Here is a 17,124-nt window from a genome sequence, read left to right as displayed (position 1 = left end):
GAAACACCCAAGAGCAATTTGAATAGCAACCTGGCAGCTGGCCGTGCATCCAGGACATGCAGAATATCAGTCCTTAAGTCTCTAGGGACAGTTTTTAATAAAATTCTTTCAGCCACTCTGCATTGTAGCCAAATGGGAAAAAGAAAATAGTTCAAACATTCACACCCTGGGCTTTCAGGGAAGGAACAGTTCAACAATGCCACAAAGGTGAACAATCCCAACCTGGCTGGTACAAACGCTCTGTTCAGAAAGCTGATCTTTTTATTCTTGTGTCCTTTTGCAGAAAAAGCCAGCACACCAAAAGGGAAAATTTATACCAGGCACTTTAAAGCCCAAACAAAAAAAGCCAAGCACTGGCAGGAGCTCCTTAGTTCATGTAGCACAAGAGCACACGTAGGACTAAACTCAAGCGAGGGACAGAAGTGGCAGCAGAGGAAGAGCAAAAGCAAAACCCAAGAAAAGCCAAACCAACACCAGCAGCACAAGTTACCTGGGGGAGGGTGGCCGGGGCAGCCAGCGCCCCTGGGAGCTGGAGCTGGTCAGGGCGAGGTGCTGCTTGCCCAGCCCCGGCGGCTCTGCCTCTGCCCCTGCCCCTGCCCCTGCCTCTGCCTCTGCCTCCCGCAATCAGCCCAGGGAGTGCTCACAAACACTGGGTGCAAACACACGGAGGGGTGGAGTAGTCCACCTTTCCAGCCCTTCTCGAAATATTTTCTGTTCTTCAGCATTCTGGCTACCCAAACCTGTTCAAGTGCATAGCTGACTTTATGGGTTCGGGGCAGCCCAACACGGACGCTCTGTTGTTGGAAATTGCAATGTTGTGCTGAACACCTAAAAATCCCTTCCAAATACGGATTTTTTCTACAATGGCAGAAAAAAACAAAGTACATTTAATGACATGACAGTTTGCTGTAGTCAAAGTGGATCTTAATATTCTTCCATAATGTGCAAACTGACTAAGTGTTTATATTTTAAACCTGTTGTCACAATGTACTGCTCCCGTACGTGAGTCACTAAGCCCATGCTCAGACTGAGGGTGTCTGGAGCAGGGAAAGGCTTTTTGTTCTGAGTTTTCACACCACCTCAGCCAATAAAACTTGTTTTTGGGAACTGGGGTTCCCACAGACTATCGTAATACCAAGAAAAAATTCCTTATTTTATAGTTTGAGAAAGCGATAGCAAAGAGTTGTGAAAGGCTCACATAGGGCAGATACCATAAACCAGTCTGGGGACTGGCTGGAGCTCCTGCTGCAAGGCTTCTCCCCAGCACAGTGGGTGACAGCAGCAATGCTGTTAACACTGTCATGATGTGAAGAAACTAAAAGCACAATGTCAACTGCTCCTTAATTATTAATGAAATATCCCGAGGCCACAGGTTCCCAGAAGTTCTCTTTAGGCTTCCTTTCATCCAAGCCTGGTGCACACAGATCACTTGACTGTCAGCTTCAAGTGTTCAAATATATTAATCAGCTTGTTTGAAGTAGCGTGTTGTCTGCACAGTATGTGTCTCAAGATTCAAATAAACTGGAACACCATTGCAATCCCTGCGATCTTTTTCCCTATATACTTGCTCATATTATCCGGATGGCACTTTTATTTCTGTGGTGCTTTATGGTTTTGAATATAATTCTGTTATTAGCCACGATAAAGAAACAGATCTGTAACAAGGGTGATGTGCTGGCTGTGAATGGTGTCAGGTGCTTCAGAGGATGATGAAGAAAATACAAGCATGAAAACAGAGCTTCTGATTACATCCACCAGCTCAGCAGTGCGTGGCAGGATGAGTGGATATTCTGATTCCCTCAGGTCTTCAAGCATGAGGTCAAGCAAGAAGCTTTGTCATTTTTTCCTTATTTTATCACTTTAGATATTGCAAATCTTTGCCTACAAGCTTGGATGCTACCCCACAAGTTCAATTTCATAATCCTGTCCAGAGAAAGAATTTGATTTTGGGAATGGTTTCTGGATGGCACATGTGGTGGTGGCAACAAAAGTTATCTGCGGGCTAAGGCACAACATGCCAACCTGGCTGCGAAACCAGTCATCCATTCAGTGACTCTAGTTTTCATTCACTGGTTTTTGTATTTTTTGGTCTTTCTCCTTAGGTTTAATTATTATAATAAAATAATTTTGAAATGCAAAATGTAAATATTTCATTCCAGAAATACTTAATTTCTTTAAGAAAATGTCATTAAAATTTGGTATATGTTTGCACCATATTTTGCTTTCCATGGAGCTATTTGCTCCTAAAAAGTCATCAAACTCAGTCTTAAAAACTTAATGTGCATCATGAAAAAAATAATTTGGATTATCATATATTTCACCTTATGGCATGTGCTGTGAATATAAGAATAAAAATACTCCTTTTCCTCAAAAAAGGCTTTTCTTAGAATTGAGCCCAAACAGATGGTAGTATTGCTGAAGGATGGTTGTACGCTTTCTTTTATTTTCCACAGAATTGTGTTTGCCATTATTCATCCAGGCATTTTTTTCCCTTCATGACTTGAATTGGGCAAGAATAATTTAGATACTTTTAAAAGAAAAGGTCACTGCCTAGCTTTAGGCATTTAACATAAGTGCTTAAGTGAGGGGACAAATCTCCTTTGGATGCTACACAGGCTGTGCTGTGAATCTGCGTTAATCTGGACAAATCAGGAGGTCGTTGTGACACCCGTCTGAAGTGCCTTTCTCTCTCAAGTCCAATCCCTGAATTTTGGCAACTGAGTTGGATACCTGCAACCAGGCAATGTGAACACTCCCAGTGTCCCCATGTGTCTTTCCACAGTATCAAGGTTATTCGTGTTGAGATCAAAGCCGTTTCTCCCTCCCCTCCTCCTCGTAGCTCATCCTTCTCTGACCTGGTTTGGCGGCACTTACTTACAACAGAAATAACTACAGCAAGTATCAGAGGAAATGTCTGTCTGCTGTGACTCCTCCAACATCAGTGCAATTATACTGAGAGCTAATTTGATGTGCAGTCACTGAGATGCTCTTCTTGATTACACTGGTGTAACCTTATTAAATTAGAGAGATCAGAGCGAGGTTTATACTGATTTAATTTTTCCCAGTTATGTGATCCTAATGGGCAATTATCCATCCATTCTTTGAGGCATATTTCAGCTCAGGTTTTATTATTCTTTCACAGCCATTTCAAAGACATCCCGTGTATTCATGAAGGACAGACCAGAGGTGCACACGGTGAGTTTTATTTTGCCTCGTGCTCAGGAATTACTTAGCTGGGTGGCCGTGGAGGGAGGATGATGGCCACAGAGGAGAATCCTTTCCAAAGCAGAAGAAACTGGGTGTTTCTTTCATGATTTTTCAGTCATCAAAATGCAATTTTTTCTACCCAAAATCTATAATGAAACTGTCACCAAAGAAATCTTTCTCCCCTACAGGAAATGCTCAGCTTGTGCATCTGACAGCTGCGTAAAACTTTCCCTTAATTAATGGCACAGAGCTCCCAACAGTTATGTATGATTAGCCAGCTTCTTTTATTACTGTCCAGAATGAGAGCCAACACCATTCAAATATTGACAATTGAAGAGCGGATTAATATTGGTCTATATTTGCCTCTCCTTTTGCTATATGTAGTCTTGAAAGGGGCTGATGTGTTAATTTAAGGTGAGGACTTCCATCTGGCTGTTTCGGTCAAGGGTTATTTAGCAGAGCAGGAGGGATGAGCAGCAATACACCCTGAGCAACACTAGAGAGTGCTGAGAGAAGGAAACTGCAGGAGAACAGCTGAGTGAAAAAAATCAGGCATAGATCCAGTCAAATTCTGACAGTTTCAGGCAAAATACAAATGAAGCTTTGACTCAGTCTTGCCCATTTCAGTCCCAAGAGGACGGATGCAGAGAGTCATGGACTTCCTTCTTCTTTCAGATGAGGGAGGACCAGCCCAACATTTGCATTGCTTAATTTACCCCGGATCCCAAGCGGGGAGAACTGTGTGAGCCACCTAAATCCCAGAGCCAGGCCAGCCCCTGGCAGGACCCACCTAGGCAGGTTTGGACTGACTGCCCAAGGGGTGACACACCAGCCTCCGAGGCTGCGCCCTGCGCTGTTTGCCCTGCGCTGATGGCTGAGTAACAGCCATAAACAGGGATGAATTGTGAAATAGAAAATGCTTCGTTTACAGTGAAAAATTCCAAGTTCATTGAGTTCAATTTCATTCCTGTCCAAGATGACTGTGGAAAGGGTAAACTGGATATGTTCCTGCCTTCTTTGGTCAGAGAAGCAGGCTGAGGTACAAAGAATCCAGCAGGGTTGCAAGTCTGAAGTAGGTGATTTGGTTCCAGCTTAATCTGAACGTCCAAACCACATTTAATATCATCTGAATATCCCAGTGGGAATTTTCCCCAATGAAAATGTTGGCCAAATGCATCATTTAATACTGTGTTTCAGGGAAGGCTCTTCTGGCAGTGAGAGCTTTTGCACGCTGGCACAATCACTTCAGAAGAAAGGGAGAGACTCTGTCCCGTCCGACACTTCAGTGCAGATGGCAGATGGCAAACAACACAGCAACTCTTAGTCTTCAGATGTAACCTTGCATTTCTAAGAAACTTCGGGTGAGACCTCTGAGGTTCAGATTTGTCAGATCAATATAAGTTCCTTCAGTAACCCACCGTAGAGTAGGTTTCCAGAAACTCAGAGGCAGCACAATGACTGATGTTGTTACAAACCTGGGGCTTCAACAACTGACATAGCCCAAAATAAGATGCTGGCCCTCCTAAACACCTGATCCCTGGAGTGAAATCCATAATCCTTAGGACAGACATGAGCTCAAAAGATGGTGCGGAGGTAGAGTCAGACACGTCACACCAGCAATGCGTCAGCAATATCAAAAACCATCCCCATCTTTCAGAGAGCAGGTGCTGTTTTGAACTAGGCAAAGAAAAGCACATCTGAACTCGTGTGCCTCCAAAACTGAAATGCCTGACTCAGAGTTACAAGGAAAACTGTTTCTGCTTAAGTTCTACTTAAGTTTTAAGCTTTATTGGATCTGGCTCCTTTACAGTTAGGGATTCCTAGTGATTACTGAAGAATTATGTTTTCAGCAAGTAGGTTTTCCTCACTGTCTCTTATGGAGTCCATATTAATTGTTGAATCTGTCTTCTATTTAGCCAATGCGGTCTGAATGGGTAATGAAAAGGAGAGAATAATTGCTCCAGTGCGGGGAGCTCCAGGGAAGCAGAATCATCAGTAATTATTACCATGCTCCCCATACCTCTCAGTGTGGGGACTGCGAGCGAGGCTGCAGCCTGGGTTACTGTGGTCTCGCTCTGAAATAACTCCACCAAACCCAGTGGAATCCCTCCAGATTCACACTAATGTGAAAGCAGAATTTGGCTCACACACTTCAGCTGAAACACCATACTGAATGAGAAACATGCGCTTGTGCTGCTTACCAGAAAGAGCCTGAACATGATTTTTCAAACTATGTATTGCAACCTCCAGTTTCTCCAGATGCAGACTGTGGTGCACAGTGTTGATGTAGGAAGGGAACTGGTAATCTGTTATTATCTCTCCTTCCCTCATCACAAAAAAACAGGTTCCTGCTGTCACTATTTTTTTAAAGAGGGAGAATTACAAAATATATACCAGCTATTTCTTCATGTGGGAGCTTCTAGAACAGATAAAACGTTACTGTGTCAGGATTGAAACAGAGAGTTATTGTATACATAGTGCCTTAGTGGGTGGGACAGGCATTTGAACCACAATTATTCTCCTGTATGAGCATTTTATGTTTCCATCAAATATGCACTGATGATAACAATACTATGTTAAATATTTCACTTCATTAATATAGCTTCTGCAAAGGCTGGGTCACGACTTTCGCCAGCTCTCACAGCTTTGAAGCCTGCTGGTTGTACATTCCCCCTGCCAGTCTATCACCCTTCCCCTTCCCAAGCCTGAAATATAAAATGTGAGGAGCTTGGCTTACTAAAAAGAAAAAGCAGGGGGAAAAAAGGATTATTGTAGACCATGTATTTCATTCTTCACTTTGGTGAGTAACTAGCCCGGTCGCAATCAGCATGAACCTGCAGCAACATTAGCAGTAAGAGAAGTAATTATCTTTAAGAGGGTGCTTGATCCATGTGGATCATGTCTATGGTGCTTTTCTGTCCTGAGGAGGAGCCAGGCGTGAGGTTAAGACTGTACCAGCAGACAATGGGCTGGGCTGAGCTGAGGGTAAGTGCTGGCTTTCAGGCAGAGGGCAAGTCCCCACAGTCAGGTTTGGCTTGGCAAATGCCTGGTGCCAATTGCCATGAAAGTGAAGAGGTGTCGGCAGTTCTGCTTTTCTGTCATGGTGTTGATTTTAAACCTTTATTTCACCACCAGCTGTCCTCATGGCTTTGGGCTGAGGAAAATGTCCAAATTTTCTTTCATTTTCTTTTCTTTGAACTTCTCCTGAGAAAACAGTATTGACTGGCCTCTTAGGCACCTTGTTTTGATGCTTCATGCTCACAAGGCATGATCTGGGAAAACTCTACCTACAACTCCAGTTGTGAATGCCCGCAGCTGCCGCGGTGTGCAGAAATACTCCTCTTCAGCGCAGGAGAGGGCCCTTAGGTCACTCCAGGATAAGCACAGCTGGAGCCAATTTTTCTTCCTGGAAAAATATGATTTACTAAACTTCTGTCAAGTGAAAACATAAGCATGGATAGCTGTCACTTCAGTATACTGAAGGGATAGAAGCTATAAATTATTAAGGAAACATTAATTTCAGTGAATGACTGTGAAGTATAAGAATATTATGTAATTTTATTGCTACCACTGGAGATGAGCTGCCACTGAAATGTCAGATGTGACCTCTGCCAGCTCCTGCACTGCCCCTTTCCCTTTCTGAAATCACCATCTCAGCACTTCAGTTAAACTCTGTAACCCCACCATATTACTCAGCAAGTTCTTGATTGTGACAACCTAAAGCTTTATTTCAGGATAACTCCCAGCCTGGAACAGAACAGGCCTGTCCTTCAGCACAGCTCCACGGAAGTCAATGACGTTACATCAGCAGATTAGCTCAGCAGACAGCGAACGTGACACCAGTGAGCCGGGAGAAACAAAGCAGGAATTTCCAGCAGCACGGGAGGACTTCTTGTAAATCCTACTGGTTCATGAAACCGGTTGTTTCATGTACAAAAAAATATGACACGCATCTTGGGATGTCACAGTTTCATTGATTTGCTGGTGTTTGTGTTTGAGTTCATTTAGGAACATTTTGATAGCTTTGGGGTGTTCTTAAATTAATTATCAGCATGAAAAAATTGTCAAGATGTAAAAAAAAGCCAAAGAGGAGTTATCAAATATTCAGAATTCATACTGCAATTCAAGAGATCTACAGTCTAACTGTAACTCACTATCAGTAATATCAATAATACTCAAATCCAGTAATAATTTACATTTTTTGTAGGGGATAATATTACCAAATAGTAACTTCATGACTGAATTTAATATTTAAAACTGTAAATTCTCAATAGCAAAAGTGAGAGCTATGCATAAGAAAGATAGCAGCTAAACAAATTTCTCTCACCCACGGTTCTGGCATTGCAGTTGAGCTCTAACCTCCCAGTGTGATTCCTCCCAGAAGTGATCCGTGCTGCATGAAAGCTCTCTGATACTCATTATGTAGTGAGGAGCAATATTTCTGGGGCAGAAATGAAACTGAGTTGATTTTAATTTATCACATCTGAATTCAAAATGAGTAAAAAAGAAATATTAGAAGATTTCTAGGTCGGATGCAGCTTGGAGTAATTACTTCTGGATTCAGGATCATATATCAGTTTTCCTGCTTTAAATAAAGAAGATTCACCTAATTTAAGTGGAACTCTCCAGGAGTGACTATCTGACACACTATGCTGTTCGATCATCAGGGTATGACCTGACCTGTCCTGCATGACCAAGGCTTGGAATTTCTACTTTCTATGTAACCTTCAACTTTGTTCTTCATTTTGCCCACTTGTGAAATGGAATGACAACTTTACATCCAACCACATGCTCAGCATCAGTTTGTAGAGGACTGGGAAGCACTAAGATATTACTGCAAAGGGACTCCCAAGCATTCAGAGAGATGCCAAACCTCAAGTCCTTGCTCTTGGGCTTCAAGAAAAAGACATTAAGACTCTTGAAGAAATGCAAAAACATTCGTCCTTTCCCCATTTCAAAGATGCATCCCCCCCAAACAGTGTCAATTGCTTGCTCTTCAATAGCTAGTTAAATTGTGTTCCTTCACAAATTAACCTGAAAATGTCTAGGATGCCGTTTTTTAAGGTGAGAACTTAATGCCAAGTCTTTTCTTCCCTGTCCTTCAGGACCGGTTGTAATGACATTCTCCTATCTGTTGCGCCACTGCAGTCCTCATAACACTGAAAATTCAGTTCATAGACAAGCTTTGGATGGCAGAGGTGATGTTCTGACTGCCAGTTAAAAACCCTAGCAGGTATTCCTCCAAGGGCAAACAGAGGGGAATTCCTTCCTGCCCTCTCTGCTAGGCATCAGAGGATTTGTTTGACTTCAGATGTTGCGTTAATTTGTCAACATATTGTAGAATATAGTAGCAACTGAATTAGAGGTGCAGCTACCACTGCGACAGAGGTGTTTCTAATGCAGAACAGGTGACTGTGTGGTATTTAGAAAATACACCTTTTGCAGTCAGGCTCTTCGGACCTAGCTCATTATACAGATGGATGACCAACATAACATTCCCTTCGATTTCATGGACTTGTAAAGCCATAAACTTTAAGATTCTCTCCTGTTATACATCTCTAGCCAATACTGTCCAGATTCCTAATGCTTTGGTATAGTATCACAAAGTTGTGCATGTGTCTAAAAATCAACACTGAGGAGACACAATAAAACAATCCAGTTGATAGCTGAATGAGTAACGCTTACAAAGGCAAGCAAATTATAGATCAGATAAACAAAGCCCAGAAGCAAATGTGGGTTGAGTGAAAGCACCTATCGGTCTTGTTAGTACAGAGTAATTGCATTTTGCCTTTGGGAACGGTGCCAAAGGGAATGCCTTCTGGGTGGAAAAGCATGTCTCCTGGCTAGTTTCAGTACTGGCTTGGGTTGAGACTATGCAGTGAATCCTCCACTAGTTTAACCCTCCAGTGGGGAGGTGAAATGTCAGCAGCCCAGATCTAGGCACAGCTGATATTGTAAGAAATGTGAGTTAGCCCTCCCCTGGCAATAAACACTGATACCTGGAACACCAGGTACAGCAACGCCACGTGCAATGCATCATCTGTGTGAGCGCAGGACAGGGCATCCCCCTGCCCTCCCGTGAACCCTGATGTGTATCTGGCTGCACCTAGGTGCTCACATTGATAATTAGGGCTAAGTAAAGATATAACTGCATGGAAGCAACTATACTTAAAAAAACACACACAACAACATAGGGTGGGCTGGTGTCAGAGAACTTCAGCACTAATAGGAACTGTATGAAGGTAGATGTTGTGAGATAATGTGGTCAAAACATCCCGAATTTACAAGCGCCTATTCTTCTCTCATTTCTTGCCCACACAGTTGCACAGCTTTTACTGAGGCTACTCCCAGATGGGGCTGTTTGCAGAGCTGGGAGTTGGTGTGCGCCAGCGTCCAGCCCTGCCTCTGGTTGTGACTAAACTGGGTAGCACCGTGCTGTGTCCCCGCTCACAGCAGAGGCCCTTCGGGGGCTTCCAGGTAGCCTCAATGCGTGTGTTTCTTTCACATGGAGGGAACGGAGAGCGTGTGCCTGGATGTGGCACTGGGAGCCATCCCGCACAGCACGCTCTTGCAGGAGAGCCAAAACCATTCCAAAAGATTCCTGGCATTTTCCCAATTTTTCAGTAGAAAATAGGCAGTCCAGTTTTAAAATATTCAATTAAGAGGATTTCCTTACATATCTTAAAACTACGAAACATGGATTGCAAATATCAGGCTCATCTACCAATTTTTTTCTCCCAATCTGCCCTTTGTAGCTTAAGGGCAAGAGATGTGGAAGAGATTGTTTTGTTGACACCTTTCTTTTATTGCTTCTAATAAAGACTCAAGAATATGTCTTCTCACTCCATAATTTAATCATCCTCCAACAACCATGAACCACTGAACTTTTCCTTTGATACTTAAACATGAGGAGTTCTTTTAATATTTCTTTTTCTGCCAAGTTCCAATTCATTTCAAGTGTTATTCTTGGACCTTTCTTTAATTTGCCAATTTGGAAATGATACACATAGACTAAATGCATGAATGTCACCTTAATTCCAAAGGAGACTACAAGAAGGTTAACTTGTTTTGATGAATGCAGCTTGATATATATTTAAAAGCCTTTTATGTACTTACGCTGTAAGTCAAATGATGAATTAGTCATTCTTTGCTACTTGTGCCTTTTTATATTGATTGTATCCTGCTTTTCTTCTTCCCCATAGGTCTCTACTTTGAAGCATGTTTTTTTGTCAGTTAGGTCTATTTTGCTTTTTTCTAGTGTGAACTATTCTTTATCCTCTAAACCACTTCTTCATGGGCTCTTCACAGCAGTGTAATAAATGGTGGCTGCTCTCCACACCATTTTTTCCTGCTAGTTCAATAAAATGAAAGTTTACCTTGAACAAGGTGAATCATTGTCAGGTGAGTCAGGGCTAGTGAGAAATCACATGAATTAAACAAAACTAACACTGAAGCCAGGCTTTCCATAGCTCTATTGTGACAAACAGGAAAAAAGCTCTTTGTGCACCAAGGCTCTCTAATTTTTGTCTTCTGGGTATTTACAAGCTCAGACAGCCCTCGGAAAGAGAGCCAGGATTTCACCTAAGATTTCTGCTGAGAAATAGGCAAGAAGAAATTAATTCTTCACTTACTAATACCTCTTCCACTACAGAGGTTTAAGTATCGTCCTGTTAGTAAGCTTCTCCAGCTCTTAGTGAGCATATTTACTTATGGAAATTAATAACCTTTGGCATCTCTTTTCACAATTATAGAGGCCTGTTGCCTGCTTTGCACTTTTCATTCCTCTCTGCTCAATTCTTCTATTGCCTTTAGTCCCACATTAAGACTGAACAGGGTAGGAAACAACGTGGGCTGGTGTTTATATGGCACAAAGCACAGGGGAATGCAAGTCCAGAACTGTGGTTTGAAGGAACTACAACATTAAAAATTGTAAATTCTCCTAACAGCATTTTTAAAGAGACGCTGGACTTTTTTTTTTTGTTGTTGTTACAAAGAATAAGAGCACAGATCAGGCTGTTGCTGCTACTGACATAATTCATTCACATATAGAAGGTAATTCACCCTGTAGATTTTATTTGGAAACTATCATCAAATTACAGAATTACCCACACTACTTTTGTAGTTGTATGGTTTGTTGGTTTTTTTGTTTAATTCTGAATTAGGGAGATGATGGCAACTATAGCGCATGAGACAAAGCAAAACAATACATAAAACACCACAACTTCCATACTGCAACAATTCTGAAATGTAAAAATGAGGATGAATTCACCCTGCTGGAAACATGGTCCCCATTCTGACAGCAAAAGCAGGGAGATGGGGCCCAGAGATCAGGGATGCTGCCACCTGCGCAAGCGGGTCCAGCCCCTGGCAGCCTGACGGCAGATGGCAGCCTTAAATCACATTGAACGAGGCGGCTCCCACCGTGTGCAGTATTTTAGACCAAAAGAGGCAGCAGTGAAACAGTCCCTGGGATTCAAAAGGCAACATCCACTTGAGAGGCTTGAGAGTCTGACATTTGCTTTGGAGCTGAACCTCGCTGCTGCTGCGTGACCGCCCCAACCTTCCTAAATAGCTAAAACCACACCTGGGTGCTGATGCTTTGGGGTGCAGATGCTCTGGGGTGCAGATGGTCATTTCTGCATCTGAGTAGTTCAACCTACTCAGCACTACTGCGAATGGTCAGAGATATTCCCAGTAAGACAAAATGCCTTCAGATAGCAAAGGCTTCCGTTTGGGGTATTAGACTAAAAGATGGGAACCCCTTTTTCTTTTTATGCATAGTTCTGTCATGCTTTCACCAGCTGATCTGGGAAACATCTCTAAGCTCTTAATAATGACCACTGCAGTTCAATGAGTGAAACGATTACTCAGGGATGACTCAAAATGAAAATATTTCTGAAAAAAGTGAAAAAGAAATCCTCAAATGAGCTAGGTCATCTGGAAAATTTTATTTGATCAGAAACTATGCATTACATAACCCACTCTAATTCATTAAAAAGAACCAGATGTCAAGAATCTACAAAATGCAAACAAAACTGAGTTTATTGGAATACTTTTCTCTACCTTTTTTTCTCTTGCCAAAATTGTTTACAGGATGTAAATAGTTTCATCCACACCTAAGAACAATTTCTCTCCCACTTTATTTGCCAATGTAAGAATTACCTGCTGAAAATAATTTGCCTTAATCCTTATTAAACATAGGATGATTTGGGCTAGATGCTCACACTCCATACACTTTTGCCTGTGTAACCTTACCTGAATCACTTTGTATTCATCTGTTTACAAATTGGCTGAGCCCACGCATTGCAGCGCAAGACCTAAACATTTGAGGAGGAGCCAGACAAAAGGTCATTCTGGATCACCACTGCTGTGATGACAGATACGTAACTCTTGCACTGGTTCGTACTTACAGAAAGAATGCCCTAAATTAATGGGAGCCTGTTGTCTGGCAATGCCGTTATTAAGTGCCACTACTGCAAATTCTGCACATGGATTTAGGAAAATATGTGCCTCGCTAGTTACAAGTGAATGATGTAGGCAGCTGGAAGGAGCGTGGTCCCTCTGAATTACAAATGAGGATTCTCGGAGGCCAAACTCTCACTTGAGTCGCATGGTGGCATTTCTCAGTTCCTCTGAAAGCTGGTGAGAGCTGCAGGCTGATGATTGACAGGAAGGAGCTGTTTAGAGGAGTACGTTCAACAGTGTAAGAAAGAGATTTGTGAAGGGCAAAGTTAAGGAAGCAATATCTGGGGAAAGAATGGAAAACTGGCAATCAGCATTTCTCATTGATGTTGTCTGCTGCAACAGTGATTCATAGGGGAGTGCCTGGAACGCTGTGTCTGCTTTGCATTTCACTTTCCCCATCAATCTGATTAGTAAGTTCAGCTACACATGTCTTGGGGTGAACCACCACAACTAGCATTTCTTATGGACTTGGGGTTTTTTGGATTTAATCATTAGAGCAATAGTTTAGCTATACACAGCTGTGGCATCATTTGGCTCCTTTATATCCCTGATAAACTGTAGAATTTATCCGTTTGGTAAATGCTGTTCCTCCTGCCACACCTGTCTCTTTCATGTCTTTGCACGTCGCACTTTTAGGCTTGGCATCTCCTTTTTTCAAATGCTGGTGTGTTGGTGAACACAGTGGCCAACACAAATGGCAAAGGTTGAACCACAGCATGCACGAAGCTAAAATTGCAGAAACCTTCAAAGGAGAATGGCTGCCACATGAAAAAAAAATCCAGGATAACAATGGTTACTGCTGATGTGCTTTTGAAATAGTGTCAAATAAAACATTTTAGGATTTAATACAATCTCTTACTAGAGATTAAGAGAACCCTAATAAGGAACAGCGTATTTGGTACCTAGCTAAAACCATCTTTCTCCTGCCTTGCTTTGAAGGTCTTGGATCACTCCTGGAGACTGTGGGATCATTGGCTGACCAAAGGTCTCATCTGGAATAGTAATTCCAATGCTTCAATAGTCTGAATGTTCAATAATTTAGACAGTATCTAGGTAACTAAAGTAAAAAATAGAATCCTAGAACGATTTGGGTTGGAAGGGACCTTAAGGATCATCTAGTTCCAGCCCCCCTGCCATGGGCAGGGACACCTTCCACTAGACCAGGTTGCTCAAAGCCCCATCCAACCTGGCCTTGAACACTTCCAGGGAGGGGGCATCCACAACTTCTCTGGGCAACCTGTTCCAGCGCCTCACCACCCTCAGAGTGAAGAATTTCTTCCTTATATCCAATCTAAATCTACCCTCTTTCAGTTTAAAGCCATTACCCCTGGTCCTATCACTATGTGCCCTTGTAAAAAGTCCCTCTCCAGCTTTCCTGTAGGCCCCCTTCAGGTACTGGAAGGCTGCTATAAGGTCTCCCCAGAGCCTTCTCTTCTTCAGGCTGAACAGCCTCAATTCTCTCAGCCTGTTCTCATAGGAGAGGTGCGCCAGCCCACTGATCATCTTCACGGCCCTCCTCTGGACTTGCTCCAACAGGTCCATGTCCTTCTTATGTTGGGGGCCCCAGAGCTGAACATTCCTAGTAACAAGCCATTTTCTTTCATATTATTTCCAACAAATGAGAGGATTGTATCCACCAAAAAGTTCCATTGTTCCAGCAAGCCTCAATTTTGTCCATTATTTGGTATTTTCTTCCAATCCAGGTTCAAGTTCCTGGAGGACATTACAGTGATTACAATCTGAACATGTGGGCTCCTGGCCTTCTCAACTCATCCTGCAGGTATGACTTTGGAAGTTTGCCTTCCTAAACCTGTTTGGTCTGGTTTGTAGCTGTCCACTGTGTTTATATTTGCGTAATTATTTTGCAGTCAGTTTATGAATTCTGGATTAGAAAGAACTCAATGCCTCAAGTGAAGTACTGTTAAAACCACCAACTTTTTTCCAAGCCAGTATGATTTGCATAATTTCCCCAGCAGAAACCACCTTTCAGCCATATGCTGTCCTTGACACCAAGCTAAAGGCCGTCTGAAATGTCAGACCTGGGATTATTGGAAACACAGATTTGGACTGTCTGGGAATTTGACAGAGGTCATCTTGCCATGGGATCTCAACTCATTTGGCAAGCTGATATAGGGTAGTCTGAAACTGAGTTTGCCTAATCTGTCCTCAAACCCAAGTGTCAGCAAGGGGCTGAGGTTCGCGACATACTTTACACAACTATTTCTGGCATCTGTCCCCTGCAACTTCCATTGCCAGAAAACAAGCCATCCCCTGCCTTGCCGTTTCCTCACTGACAGCAGGTGTCACGAGGTAATCAACCTCATTTTTAAGTTTCTGAACATTTCTGTGACTCGAAATGGGGTACTCTTATGCAATCTCGTGCCTTATAACCCTTCACGGGTACTTCCAGCCACTTCCTCCCTCCTGCAAGGGAATTTTCTCTCTCTTTTGCCTTCAACCAAGGACAAACTTGTCTGATTAACTGCACATGTATGTGCATGCTTGTGCAACTCAAACTGCAAGTGACATTTCTACTATTTAATCACTAATCCCTGAAAAAGACTTTTATCTTTTTAAGTGCTCTGATTTTTCTTCACGCTGCTACAATGCACACTGTTTCCCTTGTGTTATTAAAATAGACAAACTGTGGTGACTGTGGTGGCTGAATGGAGAGTTTGGCTACAAAAGAGCTGTTCTCGTCATGACATACTCATGGCCAGATCTGTTTTTAGCATCTGTAGTAAAACTGTAAGTCACAGCTGTGAAAATAATGTGTACGTATCATCAGGTCAAGGACATACACATACATCCTTGAAAAAAATTAGGTGCTTCCCACAGCATGTTATCATTTTAATTGCCTTTTAATTAAAGAAATACAACCAAAACCCAGGAGAAGCTAAGATTTTTCTTTGACACTTGGCTAATTAAGAGTAACTTAAACATTTCTTAACTGATCATCAGATTTCTCTCTTTACCATAGACTGGACAGGACATGAATGCGCCAGCTGTTATGATCAACTCCTTGGGCAGCCGAATTATTTCCTAGTCTAGTTTTATTCTTTTGTTCTCATTTTGAACAAAACATCCAATTTAGGCATGAGAAACTTTCTGAAGATGCAGCTACCTCCCTGTCTTGTACAGCCACAGCACCACTCTGTGTAAGCCATGACATGACTCAGGTTGCCTCTCAAGCCACAGGACTGGCTATGTTTGGTCTGAACTAGTCTCATTCTAAAGTTAGCTTTTTCAGATCAAGTTTTTGTGTTGTTAAATTTGTTGCCTGGGGTCATAGAGTCCATGCTGACATTTTCAGGTGGGGTTAATGATTTAATGTGACTCATATGTCAGTGCTAACTCACTCAGGTCTCACAACAAATCCAACCGATGACTCAGGAAGTCTTTTTATCATTGTATTTAGATGATGTGTGCTTACAGTGCCCAAGATTTCTAAAAGAAAGAGAAATAATATATATTCGGCAGGTTTTTTTGTCCCTACTATCTCTTTTCAACTTTGTGAAGTGATTAGATAGCCCTTATCAGAAATAGACCACATCTCCCACAAAACACCAGGTTATGGCCTCCCTGCTGCTGATAGTGGGTTGGGTTTAAAGAGGACATAGTGGTTAATGTTTTTGCAGTTAGCATGTGACTTCAGCCAGAGGGGACACGCAAGTAAGAAGAGAAAGAGGATCTGCATATCATGTGGCACCGTCAGGTTTGCCGAGTGCAAAAGACAGAAGCATTTCAGGCCTCATCTAAGCATGTTCAAACCCAATAGAAAGGAACCCATGAATTTTAGTAAGCTTTGGAAACCGCCTTTAATGTACATGAAGATTAATAACAAGAACATTATAGAAATACTGTTGTGCTTTGCAGGTGATGGTGTGCACAACCTTGGCACTCAGATCTGTGCTCAGAGAAGAACAGTCCCCAACTTAGATGTAGGAATGCATCCTGGGTCCATGCCATGAGGAAACCTTTGCACACCTCTTTTCACCCTGCTCCTGATTTCCCTGGGGTATGGTACAAAAAGAAGCCATAGGCCGTTCCAGGTAAATGTAGTCACCACCTGCCCTGCCGTTTAGATGTAGCCAACAAGAACTCCTAGTTCCACTGGAGAAACATTTATTCAGTACAATACCTTCAAGTATATTTCCTTCTTCATTTCTGAAAATGAGCTATAATAGCTTTTTCTGGACATAACCAAAAGGCTATTGAATGCTGCAACTAGACACTGAAATCTTTCTTAGTACTTTTTTTTTTTTTTTAACAACTATTATAAAGTAAGAACTTGGTTATGAAGCATTGAATTGAAATAATTTTTGAAATGGCGCTGAGCAGGATTTACAGTAGGTCTGATGACCATATGTCACTATCCCTGTTGATTTGCCAGAGGCCGAGATAGTATAAATAGAAGCTAAGTTTTTGGTCAAAAGCAAAGAATGAGCTTGA

The 17,124-nt window shown here is 42.2% G+C and overlaps 1 protein-coding gene across 5 annotated transcripts in view; it reads right to left on the bottom strand.

Moving 5' to 3' along the window:
• The window catches only part of BCAS1 (brain enriched myelin associated protein 1), a 55,760-nt gene extending 55,138 nt beyond the window's left edge, over positions 1–622 (bottom strand). For 4 of the 5 annotated variants that reach the window (XM_087750284.1, XM_087750286.1, XM_087750288.1 and 1 more), the window contains exon 1: positions 491–622. The gene's annotated coding sequence lies outside the window, so the exon portion shown is untranslated. The remainder of the gene's footprint in view (positions 1–490) is intronic. The other variant, XM_087750285.1, reaches the window with a different exon arrangement.
• Between the last annotated feature and the right edge of the window lie 16,502 nt (positions 623–17,124).

This window comes from Nipponia nippon, unplaced genomic scaffold, assembly GCF_047370975.1.
Source record: "Nipponia nippon isolate SJK-2023a ecotype South Korea unplaced genomic scaffold, ASM4737097v1 scaffold_13, whole genome shotgun sequence".
NCBI classification, from domain to species: Eukaryota; Metazoa; Chordata; class Aves; order Pelecaniformes; family Threskiornithidae; genus Nipponia; species Nipponia nippon.
The sequence above is the reverse complement of the archived record's forward strand: the minus strand, read 5'-3'. Positions and strand labels throughout refer to the sequence as shown.